This window comes from Pteropus medius, unplaced genomic scaffold, assembly GCF_902729225.1.
Source record: "Pteropus medius unplaced genomic scaffold, Ma_sr-lr_union100, whole genome shotgun sequence".
Classification (NCBI taxonomy): domain Eukaryota; kingdom Metazoa; phylum Chordata; class Mammalia; order Chiroptera; family Pteropodidae; genus Pteropus; species Pteropus medius.
The window spans coordinates 60,152,947-60,166,097 of record NW_024349800.1 but is presented as its reverse complement, the minus strand read 5'-3'; the positions used below and the strand labels follow the sequence as shown (position 1 = coordinate 60,166,097).

The 13,151-nt window shown below is 48.8% G+C and overlaps 1 protein-coding gene across 12 annotated transcripts in view; it reads left to right on the top strand.

Moving 5' to 3' along the window:
- The window catches only part of GREB1 (growth regulating estrogen receptor binding 1), a 108,482-nt gene that overhangs the window by 29,967 nt on the left and 65,364 nt on the right, over positions 1 to 13,151 (top strand). The window contains exon 1 of one of the 12 annotated variants that reach the window (XM_039887832.1): positions 5,590 to 5,608. The exons of the other annotated variants lie outside the window; for them this stretch is intronic. The gene's annotated coding sequence lies outside the window, so the exon portion shown is untranslated. Of the gene's footprint in view, positions 1 to 5,589; positions 5,609 to 13,151 lie in introns of those variants that run through there. 12 annotated transcript variants of the gene reach the window in all.

The window sequence follows — 13,151 nt, the reverse complement described above, 5'->3', positions numbered from 1 at the left end:
TTGGGGCATTCATGTGTTGTCCTTATCCGGTGGATAATAAATACTCGAAATAGCCACCTCTGTAAAGTAGCGCTTGGATGTTTTTGCATTTGCCTTACAGGACCATGTCCTGTCTGAACATCCTCTCCTCCCCAGCAGGTCAGCCTGACCTCGTTGTCTGGGACAGATTTGGCCTTGGTCTGTTTTGGTCTTATCATCGCTTTTCATACTGTGCCTTCCAAACCACATCACTCATCTCGGCACTGGCTGAGCGGACGCTGGCCTCGGTGCAGCCCATGGCAGACAGTTCTGTCCATTCTCTTTTTCATTCCTGACTGAAGGACTCTGATTCTGTTCAAGACAGCAAAGCGCCAAGCTCAAAGGCAGTTTCCTAGGTTCCTCTGGTGTGTAGGTGGCCATTGGAACAAGTTCTGGCCAGTGTTTCGTAAGCGGGAATCTATCGGGTAGGACTTCTGGGAAAACGATGGTTTTCTTGGCAAAGAGGCCATGTTCCTTTTGTTCTTTGCCTTTCTTGCTTCTTCCAGTGTGGGCTACAGTTGCCACCTTCCGAGGCTGAAGGAGCTTCAGTCTTGGATGGCATCGTCACAATGCCACCGTGGCTCTGGGCTGCTCCCCGCGGGCTCATTACGTGGGGAGAATGAGTCTTGACTGGGCTGAACCACTGTGCTCGGGTCCTGGGACACACGGCCAGATGTGATTATCGATGCGTGAGGTGCTCTCCTGAGGTCACACTGACATGACGATCAGTTTAAATGTCTTTAACGTGGCCTTCTTAAAGGTGCCTGGACCACATCCTCTTTCTTGTGCCTATTTTCTTCCAGGGTGACGTACCCTATAGATTTACTTGGACCTCTTTCATTAGGTATTTGGCCAAGACCCAGGAGGCTGTGGTCTTACAGAAATTCTGCCTCTAGTGGGGAGAGAGAAATGCCTGCAGGAGGTACAGCCACCCCGTCAGGCCAGGACACCCATCCAGCGACAGAGCAGGCCGTAGGAGGTGTTGGGAGGTGGAGGCCGGCACCCAGGCACGATTCGTAGGCTTAGTTCTGAACCCCTTTCCCGGATTTCCCCACCCTGAGTCCATCTTGCTGTGTATCTTCCTTCCTGCCTGCTCTCAACATCCTTTCTCCCCCGGGGCTCTGAGGGCTTCCTGAGCCATCCTTGTTTGTAAAGCTTCACACTGCCTGGGGCCAGTGCCCGTCTGAGTTTAGCTTGCCCTGGGACCCAGCGATTGCTCCCTGTGTTGGGTGACGCCTCCAAGGGCAGGTCCCAGCTTGGCATGGAGGGATCAGACACTTGGCAGGGTTGTAGCCAAGTCTCACTTTTATAAATGCTGACTTAGTTTGTTCTGGGAAAAAAAGATCCACCGAGGCCTTGAGTTCACGTGAATTAATTGTTGGCGGAACCCTAGCGTCGCAAACGGTCCTAAACATTGCCCTCCGCTGTTGATGTCTGCCACTTCTGTTTTCTTTCTTCTCATCATATGGCATTCGATGGGACCCCAGGGCTTCACGCTTTCTTCCTTCATGTCACCAATTCCCTTCGTATGGAAGAATACGGGAGGGGGCATAATCGTAGCGGAAAGACCATGAGCTGTGGGTTCTAGGAAGCCTGCATTAAAAGCTTAGCTTTACTTACTAGCTGTGCGATCCTGGTTCTCTGCATCTATGAGCCGTAGTTTGCTCAGTAAGTTAAGAATTTTAGAGACGGTTGAATAAGCGACTAATTATGACCTTCTCTGCAGCTACCTAGCCCTCCGTCCCTTTTCTTGTTCCTGGGAGGCAGCCACTTTCAATCCTTTTAACCGATTCTTTTGGTAATGATCTTGACATTTCTAAAGAACATATTTTGCTCCTTCTTGGTTTTTGAATTTTAGGTAATATTTATTAAGTTCCATAATGTGGAAGGTAAGGCTTTTTCTCTGCTTCACACCTGCCCTGTTCTCCCCATACAGATACATACATCCTACGCTCCATCTTTATAATATAGTTATTTACAGTTTTTGATAGCTTGGTTCCATGTACACATGCTTACATGTATACATACATGGCCACGTAAACACTGGCAGCTGAGCCAGGTATGTATTCCTGTTAGTTTTCCTTTTTTCCTGCATATTATTTTCCCTGAAATTAATACTCGCTTATTTTTCGTATGCATTTATCACTATTAACCTGGTGGTCAGAACAAAATGGAGAAGTAATAAGCGCTAGTAGCATCTTATCAGAAAGGGACAAGCGTGCCAGTTCTTCAGGAGAAAGGACTCCCCCCTCTGCACTAAATTCCCAAAGTAACTTCTATTGTGGGACTTCCTATAAAGGATTTTGTGACGCAGTGGATTAATTTGTTAGCAAATGCCAAAGCCAGTTTCATATGGCTGTTTTCCATGATGGTGTCGGGAAAAAGCCAAGGTTATAGTCCAGCACAACTCTGGGAAGGTGACTCCAAGTGGACCAGGCTAGTGGGGTTGACAGTGTCTTGTGGTGAAACTTGATCCGAGAGTAAACTTAGGCGCCTGGTGGATTGGATGGATGGCGTGTCTCCCCAGCTGCCTTTTCCGTGGATCAGCCTCTCCGAATAGCTGCACGACACTCATTCATTCGATTAGGAAGCACTGATGGAGACGCACAGGCTGGGCTGGCCTCTGGGGAGTCTGTAGTCAGCAAAACAGATGTGCTCTTTGCCCTCATGGGAGTTCATGGTCTTGTGGCCAGACAGACACTGAAGCGTGACGTGTCGGTGGGATAAGTATAGGAGGGGGAAAGGCAGGCTGGCTTGGGAGGGCGCGTCACCTCATCCTACTTCTACCAATAGCTTAACAAAGTCTGCCGCTTCGATGGTGTTGCTGGTACAGATCCCCAAGATGACTTCGGACCTAAGGATATCCCTAAGTCCCTTCGTTTCCCTTTCCTTTAACTTTTTTGAAGGCTTATCTGCTTTCTGCGTGGTCACTCAAACGGCTGTTCAGTAGAGTAAACACACAAGATCTCAAGATAGGTCTTTCTTGGGCTGTAAAATCCATTTTCGTCAAGTATGAACCTCGCTCGGGAGACTGTGCACCAGAGATTAGGTTGGACGCCCCTGTTCTCTGCTCCCCTCACTGGGAAGGGGCCTGAACCCACGTGTTTGCTGCTGTGTCTGAGAAACAACAGATCACAAAACCTGGGGGTCACTTGTCTGCCGGAACGGTTTTCCTTGTTTGCCCTAGGAGTGTCGTCCCCTGCAGAATGCAAGGACCTGCTGAGCTGGAGCTGTAGGCTGCTCCAGAGGCATCCAGCCCAGACTCCTGAGTTAAATGACCTGCCTCCAGGGAGTGGCAGAGTCTGGTCCATGTGACTCTGCCGGTCGGATTCTTTTATCTATTGCATGTTGAGCTCCCTCGAAATGGATTCGAGCTTAATGGAGTATCACGATTATAATTTCCCCCTAAAAGGTTATTTATACAAATCGCACGTAACCATTTGTAAAAAAATAAAGAAAATACAGAAAACTAGAAAGGAAAAGAAATTGTCCGTAATTTCATTTCCCCAAACATCCACTATTAACATTTAATGTATTTCCTTCCAGTCTTTTTTTTCTATGCATTTTTAAAAATTACAGTTGTATTAGGGGCTAAGGATGTGAGTGATATAGCTTTCTATCCTTATGTATACTTTCTCTGCTTTCATGATTATTTCATGCTTGTTGTCACTGACTATGTAGAAACTGTCCTTGCTAATGAGTCAACATTAGCAAGAATAAAGTGGGAAATGTTTATTTATTCCTGGAGAGTTTAGCAAAGATCAGCTGTTTGGGGTCATTAATTCTCTTTGTCCTTAATTCTTGAAAATTAACCTTTGTCGATAAACACTCTCATGGTGCTTATTTTGTGGTCGGTGCTGGGGAAGCAGATGGGCCAGATAGGTTTCTAGAAACCTCAGTCTTGGGGGTGGGTATGAAAATTATGCTGTGTCTTGTAAAATAAAAGGCCAAGCGAGAATGGCTTCCGTGGTCGGGCCTTGCTTCTGAAGGGTGGAGCCGATAACGTCCTCACTCTGAGCGAAAGCCACAAAGTCTTATCGTTCCCTAAGCCTTTTGTTTTTGTTGTAAGGTTCACCACAAACTTTTAGCAGTGAAAAGAAAAAAAAAAAGTGCAATAACTGGGTCGTTCTGACCTAGAACCAACCAAAATACTTCTAATTACTGCAGCAGACAGCGATGAATCATCCTTGAGCAAGCTCGCTGCCTTTCAGTGCTATGTCTTCACAGCCAGACTCATTGTGTTGTAGCTAGTGAGGCATCTGCTCCAGCATGTTTGGGTGTGCAGGGGGAGAGGTTTTGGGGATCTGCTCATCTGCACCAGTGGGGGGCCTGGGGGATCTTTTATGTTGTTGGGGTTTAAGCTCCCTTAGAGAGGGCTGTGGCTTTTTCCTTTTCATCATCATGATAGTGATCAAAGCTACCCTTTGTTGAGCACCTACTATGTGTCAGGCGGTGGAAAAGGGGCTTCACGGTCCTGGTGTCATTGAAGCCTTCCGACCACCTCGTGATGTTGGTATCATCATCCATCCACGTTTTGCTGAGGGAACTGCGGCTCTTTGAAGTTAAGTGGCTCAGATCCGCAGTGCATAGCGGGCAGCAGCAGATGTCGAGTGAATGACTGACCGAGGGAAGGGAAGGCAACGGGACAGCACCTGGTTGGCAGGAACTGAAAGAGTTGGTCCCGGAAGTTAAGAGGCTTTGTACCTCCCAGCTACTCATTTTTCGCAGCTTTTAAGCTCCACATTGGAGGAACAGTGGGGGAAGGGAGGGGGTGTCCAAGACACGGACGAGGGAACAGATTTGTGACCAACTGAAAGCTCAGCCTGACTAGTCCTCAAAAGAGAAAAAAAAAAGGTAGATGGAAAAACGCTTATTAAGTGCCAAATGCTTTACTACATTATCTCATTTAAACCTCACAAACCCGTCTGAAGTGAGCCTTGTTATCTCCCTTCGTGGGCCGGGGGACCGGAGCTCAGAGGCCCTGCCGCACCCACCACCCATAGCTAACAGGCAGGCGCGGGGCTGGGATGGGGACCCAGGCAGCAGCACCATAGCTGTCTATGAACAAAATCCAGGAATGGAGATTTCATTGTTTATGCTTGAATTTAATTCCATATTCGACGGAGGAAAAAAACTCAGACGATACACAGATTTCTCTTATGCTAACGAAACCTTACAACTGGCTCTGTCCCAGGAAGAGACTCCGGTTCACCGGTGCAGGGAGAAGGCCGAGCAGGACATGAAAATTTGGGGTCGCCAGAAACAATGCGCTGGGAGTGAGTGACGTGCCGATGGGCTTCTCCGGCTGCTGCATCTGCAGCTGCCACATGTCCTCTCTCTAGTGTGGCTCCTGGAAGTTCGTTAAACGTGAACAGAGACAAAGTTCTCGGGTCTGTGTTAGGGAGGCTGGGTTCGCCATGCAGGAGAAGAAATGCTCGAACGAGGTTCTGAGGGATGAGTAGGTGTCCAGCGAGAGTGGACACAGCACGCACGGAGAACTGGAGGGGCCGTTGAGACCTGGAGCGAGCAGGAACCCGGAGCGGTTGGCATCCGGCAGCCATGGCAATGCCAACCGCTCACAGCTTTACAGGTAAAGCAGATGCGGAGGGATCTGAGAAGCTCTCAGGGAAAGTTTTTGTCAAAGTCACGGCCTTTTTATTTGGTCATGGCGGTTATCTGGTCTCCCGGACACTTTTTTGGACACCTAGACTTTTCTGCTTTCTGAAGGTCATCGTTTCTAGACTTTGTGGTCACAGAATAAAATAAAGCCAACATATCACAGCCTGAAATGCTAGTGTTTGCTGCTGATATGGTGACTATGTCTGTGCTTGTCGTATTTAACGTGGAAGGGATCGGGCCAGGGGGAGAACAGGGTTTGATCTGCAACAGGAGGAAGGGGCTTATGGCAAGGAGACGCATTGGCATGGAGTGCGGGGTTGCAGATCCGAGTTCAGCAGGGAGCCCCACACCAGGAACACCTTTTGGAGCCGACATCGGCTTAGTGCTCTCCTGTTTAGGCATCTCCGTGCTATTTTCACATCGAAAGCCTATTTTTACAGCAATGGGAGAGCACAGTCAGTCCAAAGGTATCGCCATACAAACCTTCTTTGCTAATTTCCTCCGCATGATGAAAATGACATGGCAATTTAAAAAGTTAACCAATTATAGGAGAGATTAGAGACGCATAAACAAAACCCTGAATTCTTTCACTTAGAGGCAATCACCGTAGACATTTTTTCCAATCTCTTTTATGTATTTTCTTTGTTGATTTGCAGGTTGAAAGCTTAGTAATGACGATTGTTACTGTTATCACGGCCTATATAGTAACTACCACATGCGTGTCGTTCACTGGTCTAAGCACCCTGTGTATGGTAATTCATAGAATCCGCACAATAACCCTAAGGAACAGGTGCTTTTGTCCCTTTTTCCAGGTTGGGGAAACTGAGGCACATCACGATTAAGTTGCTCAAGGTCTAACATCCAGTAAGTCAGGATTCAAACCCCAGCCTGGACTCAGAGCCCATTCTCTTCAAAATACTCTCTCTCTCTCTCAATACACACACACACACCCCACACACACACACCCACACACACTTATATATAATAAAATACCATAGATTGCATATATGCATATATGTGTATTTTTCTCGAGGTATTTCTATAACAATTTTAAATCTTCCTTGCTGGATGTTAGACCTTAAGTAGACCCGTGTCATTTAGGGACCCTCTATGCACTTGGCTTTGGTTCACATGCGTATCCGAGACCGCGTAAGTGCTTCTTTCTGGTTGGGCATTTCCCATAGTGTCCAGTTTCCCGCCGTTACAGACAGTGCTCTGAGTGGCGGAAGGCGGTAGGCACTGCAGCACAGTCACCTCCCCTCCAGCCCCCAAGGGTCCTCTTCACGTGATTTGTCTTCCTAGGGGAGGTGGCTTTGACTCCCAGCATCTCCCTCAAAAAGAACCAGCAGGGGGTGTTGTCCTGCCCTTGCTGTGAAAATGTGGGGACAGTGCTGTCCCCACTCGCTCTTTCTAGGAAGACACCGCTCAGCCAGGTGAAGACTAGGTCTGTGCCGTGGACCACTCCCTCCCACTCTGTAGCACCTGACGCTTTTGGGGACTGGGCCTAAAACAGCTGAGAACTCTCTCTGCTGACTGAGGCACCGACAAGAACAGTCCAGCCCTTTGGCCTTTGTCGCAAAGGATGGATGACGTGGACAACTCCGGGTCCAAGCCATCTTTTCAGGCAAATAAAAGACCCTGTCGGGAAGATAAAATCAAAGTTAAAGGTATTCAGTACAAATGGAGCGAGCCTTTATTATTGTCTCTTTTCAGCGAGGAGTCGAGCAGGATTCCTGGCTTTATCGTAGTTAATTGCAACGGCGACGTGTAGGAAGCTCTGGATGAGCGCTGGTGTTTTCTTGATTTCCAGTGATGTGCGTCCATGACTGTCAGGGGCGTTTTACTTGGCGCTCACTGAGGTGGTTATTTTAGGGGGCGCGTGCACCCCTGGGTCAGCACCGCTCCCGTGGGCTCTGATGGCAGCAAAACGGGCTCAGGCTGCCATTTCCGGCGGCGGAGCTGTGCCCCTCCCTGACCCTTTGTTCTCCGTCCAGGAGAACGCGGTTACTTTCCAAGTACAGAACTTTCATGCTGTTTAAAAAGACTCGATTTAGCTATTTGTAGGTAGAGCGACAGATTGGTATGTACCTGCGCAGAGAGCATTCTGACCCAGCAAAACACTGAGTGCTAAAAAGACGGAAAACGGTGGCATTTGTCATCTGACCCAGCAGGAGCCTGAGGCAGATGGAGCTCAACTTGGAAGGTGTGCTGCTGGTTTGTTTTGTTCTGTTTGTTTTGTGTTTTGTGTTTTGTTTTTTTGTTTTTTGTTTGTTTGTTTGTTTGTTTGTTTGGTGGTTGTCATAACCAACCCTGGGAGGAAATACTGGCTTTGAAACCTTTCTCCTGGCTGGCTTGGCTGCTTTTGCTTCCCTGGGCAGGGGCCGGGCCGCCAGGGTGTCAGGCTGACCGAGCGCTCGGCACCCTGATCAGGCACGAGGGCTCCCCACATGATGAAAGGCACGGCCTCTGTGAGCGCCCCCACTTCACTGGGTTCAGCCTGCTCTTGGCTGGCCGATGTATGGGCTGCCTGAAATGACCAGGTACGGTGCATTGGTGCATTTGACTTTGGGAGTGGCGAGGTTCGTGTTGGCTTTTGCTTTTTATAAGGACAGCACTGGCTTGTGTTCAGCAGAATAATGGCAAAGCACTTGCTTTAGTACGGCGCGGGGGTCCAGTAAGCAGAGGGAGCCCACTTAATTGGCTGCCTTACTTTTATGGTTCGAAAGGGTGTCCGAGGGGTTGTAAATAATGAGTTTTGCAGAAGGTGGACACAAAAGCAGCAGTAGCGTAATTCTACGTGTTAAGCTAGGGAGATGCACAGTGTTTTGGCTCTGCCCGGATGGTTTTGGAGAGAAGTTTTTCAGTAGCTTTTTCTTCTTTGAATGCCTTCCCTGGCTTTATTCTGAAGTGGCTTGGGCAGTGGGCTGGGGAGTGACAACGACATTGCTTTGTGGTTCATTGGCCAGAGCTTAAGGACACTTTCAGAGGAAGCGCGTTCTCACGTTCTGTGAACAGACGCCTGGGTGGTGGATGCAGGTGGGACAGTCTTGGCTGCAGAGACAAGCGGATGAGACAGAAGTCCAGCCCTCAGCCTGCCTTTCCTTCCTTCAGCAAAACCTGGGGAGTTTATGAGTTCCTGCAGGGAAATTGGGGGGCATCTACATTAGAATGCTGCTTCCTGCCAGGAGGAGTGTCAAAGGGTTTATAGGAGACCACTCTGCAGTCTGAATGTGTTTATGGCCATATCGTATATTCGGGGCTGGCCAGCTCTATCCCCCGGAGCATCGGAGCATTGCAGTCCCACTCTGAGCGTGGGAGGGCCTGTTGCCTGTTAGAAATTATGGAGTTGAAATCACAGTCTCGACCTCTTTGCCTTTGTTTTCCCAAAGCTTTGGACGCATCGTCAGAAATAAGTCACCATACTTGCGTGTTGGCTGAAAGATTCTGAAATTTTGCTGTAGGGGCATTGGAGGAGGAAGGAACAGGGGTTCGTGGCAGCTCAGGTCTGAGCCGGAGTTTGGGGGCATTCTGGTTAAGACTGGGTGTGTCGCTGTGGCCGCTGGCCTGGGTCGGTCACCTTCCCATGGGACTCTGAACAGTGAGCAGGGGTCCTAGGGGCAGGGTGTCTCCAAGGAGAGGCACCCTCAGGCTGGAGGGTCTGGGGACCACAGATGTGTTTTGGATGCGATTCAGAAAGGAGGCAGTTGGCAAAGGGTTGGGGAGAGGCCTCTCAAGCCACCATGGAAGGGCTTTCTCTCCCGTGGACTTGAACTCCAGCCTTTGACTCCAGCCCTCTTCTCTGCCACAGTCACGTCTCCAGGCAAGGGTGAGAGGAGACACAGGACAAAGACAAGCGGGTACTAGACCGAGCGAGGCTTTGCACTAGGAGGGCTCAGCCCGCAAGGGGACACTGGGAGGGTCCCGATCGCCTGGCGCACCGAGCCCCTCACACGCTCCGCTGCTCCTTCATGCCGCACGGTGACAGTGACGACACCGACTCCCCCCCACCACCACCACTTTCTAAAGCCCGGCCTCCCCTCTCCTTCGTCCTCCGCGTAGAGCCAGTCCGCGCGTCCCCTTTGGTCGCAGTGCAGTGGGACGTTCTCTTGTAGGCCTTCCTTGGGAAGCGGGGTCATCGCGTCACCTGCGACCTCACCGCGCCTGCGCTCAGTCCTGGCTCTGCGGGGCAAGCGGGAAACTTCGTCTGCCCTGGCCCCTCGTCCCCCTCCTCCCCGGCTCCTCCCATCTGTCCGCCTGTGCGCCAGTATCTAGAACGACCCGTGTTCTCTAGTCACACAATGGGTGTCACCTCTGGGCCAAGCCTGGGTGCATTGTCCACCTTCTGCTGGAAAGACCCTTCCTTCTCTCCACTGGCAAACCTGTACTCATCCTTGCAGAGTCTGCTGGTCCTGGAGGCCCTCTGAGATTGGCCTGAGATAGAGGCCACTCCCGTCTGTTTCCTTTGAAGCCACCTTTTTGCCTGCCGCGACAAGGATCACGCCCTTCTGCCCTGCTCACCTGCATTCCTTCCTCCCTGCCAGTTTCTGCAGGTCAGGGGCCCTGTCTATTCACTTTCATCCTTAGCTCCAAGCGGGATGAAATATTTCTGCCAGGTATCCAAACTAGATTCTTTAACTTCGTTTAAGGCAAAACCATGAATCTGGAAGAGGAGAGCTTTCTGTTTCACTCAGAGAAGGCACTGAACGGGTCGGAAGTTGTCAATTTGTGACTTAGGTCAGATCCAGCTGTCTGAACTTGGCCCTGAGACCCTGAAGGCCCCCAGCTGAGTCTTCTCTTCCCACCTGTGGCCTGGGAGGTGGTCAGGAAGGCTCTCTGGCAGTTGGGGGTAATTGGCAGAGTCACTGGCCGTCCACTTGTCAGATCTGCTCTCCATCAGAAACCGTCTGGGCTCCTTGGGGAGTGGAGAGGGGGAGTGGGCTTGTTTGCTGCATCCAGCAGTTCAAACCTCCAAGGAAGTGTGAGACCCAGGCACTCTTTGGCCTTAGGAGGAACAGCCCAGCCCAGGGAGGTGCTAGCAAAGTATTGGGAAGCAGGGTGGGGTGAGGAAGAGGGAGCAATGAATTTTGGCTTCATCATAAGCAGAAGGAAGAACAGGAACAGATGGTGCCCGCCCGTGGAGCGGCAGGTGTTCACCAGGAGAGAACAAAGTGCAAACCTTGTACTCTGATGCTCTAGGAAGGGCTCCCCTGACCTTGGCTGGAACAAAAAGCAATAGGCGAGTTTAGGTGACACCTGGGCGGAGGCATCAGCTAATACGGTTTCTGCTTGCTGGTGTATTCCTACAGGGAGCCAGAAGTTTAACTATTTCTCCTCGCGTACAATGCATCTAATTAAGTCAGGATCTCTGGTTAGCATCTAGAATTTAGAATTATAGCAGTTAATTCCAGTTTTAGAGAGGAGATGATTTTATTAACATCTACTGTGTGCCAACTGCCCTCTGTATGTTAGTTCATTTAGTCCTCACTACAGCTCTGGAAGGCGGTTCTTGTTATCCTTGGTTTACAAATGAGGAAATGGAGGTACAGAGAGGTTAGGTAACCTGCCCAAGGCCACACAGCTTGGAAGAAGCATAGCTGTAAATTAAACCCCCATTGGTTTTATTCAAAGGATGAGCTTTTTACCACCTAGCAAGCAGATTATGGAGGAAATGGGATGTTGGCGACTGTCCACGAATTAACTGAAATCTCTGTGGGCACTGGGGAGACTGGGGCTGGATCAGGAGGCAGAGGTGACAGCTTTATTTTTATGAGCAAAGTGACCAGTGCGCAGCACCCAGGAGTATACCGAGCCGCTGTTATCTTAGGAAGTTCCAGCCCATTCTGGAAACTCAGTAATTGTTGTTGACAGATCGGGACTCTGGGTTTAGACAGAGGTGGCTCATTACTTGACTGATAAAAGGAACGGGAAAATAACTGGGCTCAGATTTTAGCTGGACACGTAATTCCGAAGGTTCCCCGGTGTCTGTGAGCCTTTTAAGATAAGCGGATTTTCTGCCTCTTGGGTAAACCTTTTGATATTCTATTCTTAAAAAAGAAGGAAAATAAGGGGGAGGGGTCACTTCAAGGAGAGGCTGGAGCCGGAATATTTTTCTTTGGGTGGGCTGGAGCCCCATGTCTCCTGCTGTAATCTCCAGGGACGGGCGGTGGTGCTGAGGGAGAGGTGACACCGTCCAGCCCTGGCCCTCTGGCTCCTGATTGTTTGTTTTGCTTGCTTACTCTCCTCTTTTGCAGACCCTGCTTCAGGCACATTCTTAGAATGCTCTTGGTTTTCTTTGTCTGGCTAGAAACGTGTTTTTTTTTAATGGCGCTTTTCATTTACTGAGGCTTTATTTTTCTGTCATGGTAGCCCCCGCCTAGGTATCCTTTTTCTAACCAGAAGTTTTAGCATGGCTGCACAAGTGAACATCATTTAAAACAACAACAGCTTTTAAAAAAAGCTCCCTTTTCTGAAGTCACCATCTTCATCGAAAGCAAAAATTCTCATGCTTAGGACCATTATTGGACATTCTAAAATTGTCCCAAACGTGTGACTTTAGGCAAGGTCACTGAACCTCAGTTTCCGAATGTGTAAAATGAGAGCCGCACTACGGGTGTGTTTGAAGGCTTCGATGACGATGAAATAAAATCACAAATGCAAACCAAGAAAACTGTCTGCACAAAGGGGCCTTAATCAATGGTAGCTATTATTTCGATTATTACGTAAAATGTTCTTGGAGTTTACGTTGCTAAGGAACTAATAAAGATGTGAAGACAATAAATGCTTTTAAATTCCACTCTCAGTCTCTTCACCTGCAAAACGAAAATAATACTTTTGTCACAGGGCTGTAGCACATAGTAGACACTAAGCAAATACTGGTTTTCTTTTTCATTCAAACTCAGATCTTCTCTCTAATATATATATATATATCCGTATATGTTGATGTGCGAATTGCCTACATATAGTATATACTATATATTTATTTTCATTATAAAACATACTGAAAAATAATTAAAATGATTAGATAAAATAGATATAAACAGAAGTTTGGATATCTTCTTTTTCATGTCTCCTTTGGATGTGATGCTGTGTAATCTGTAAGTACTGTAAGAAGTGTGTCCCGTGGCTCTGCGAGTGTAGACAGAAGCTTCTCCCATGAATAACCGCAGGATTTTATGGGCTCCCAGCCTAAGAAGGAGACCACTTAGCCCGGGAGGAAGTCTAGAGTCGCTGTGCGTGCACGCTTAGTCTCCTGAGGCTGACTTCCTGGCAGTGTCCTTTAGGGCTGTAAAGGAATGCTTTCTGAAAGATTGGGCAATGTGTTGTCACTCCGAGAAGAGGCACGGAAGTTGATGGTGCCACAGATTTATAACCCCTCAACCGAGAATGTCTGAACTTTATATAGTCTGCTAGTTTAAACTTCTTAACACTACTTTTCATGGAAGAGATTCTTTGGAGATGATGGGCTTTCGATTCCAGATACTAGCCGTGTGTCATTAGGCAGGACTCCCGACCTC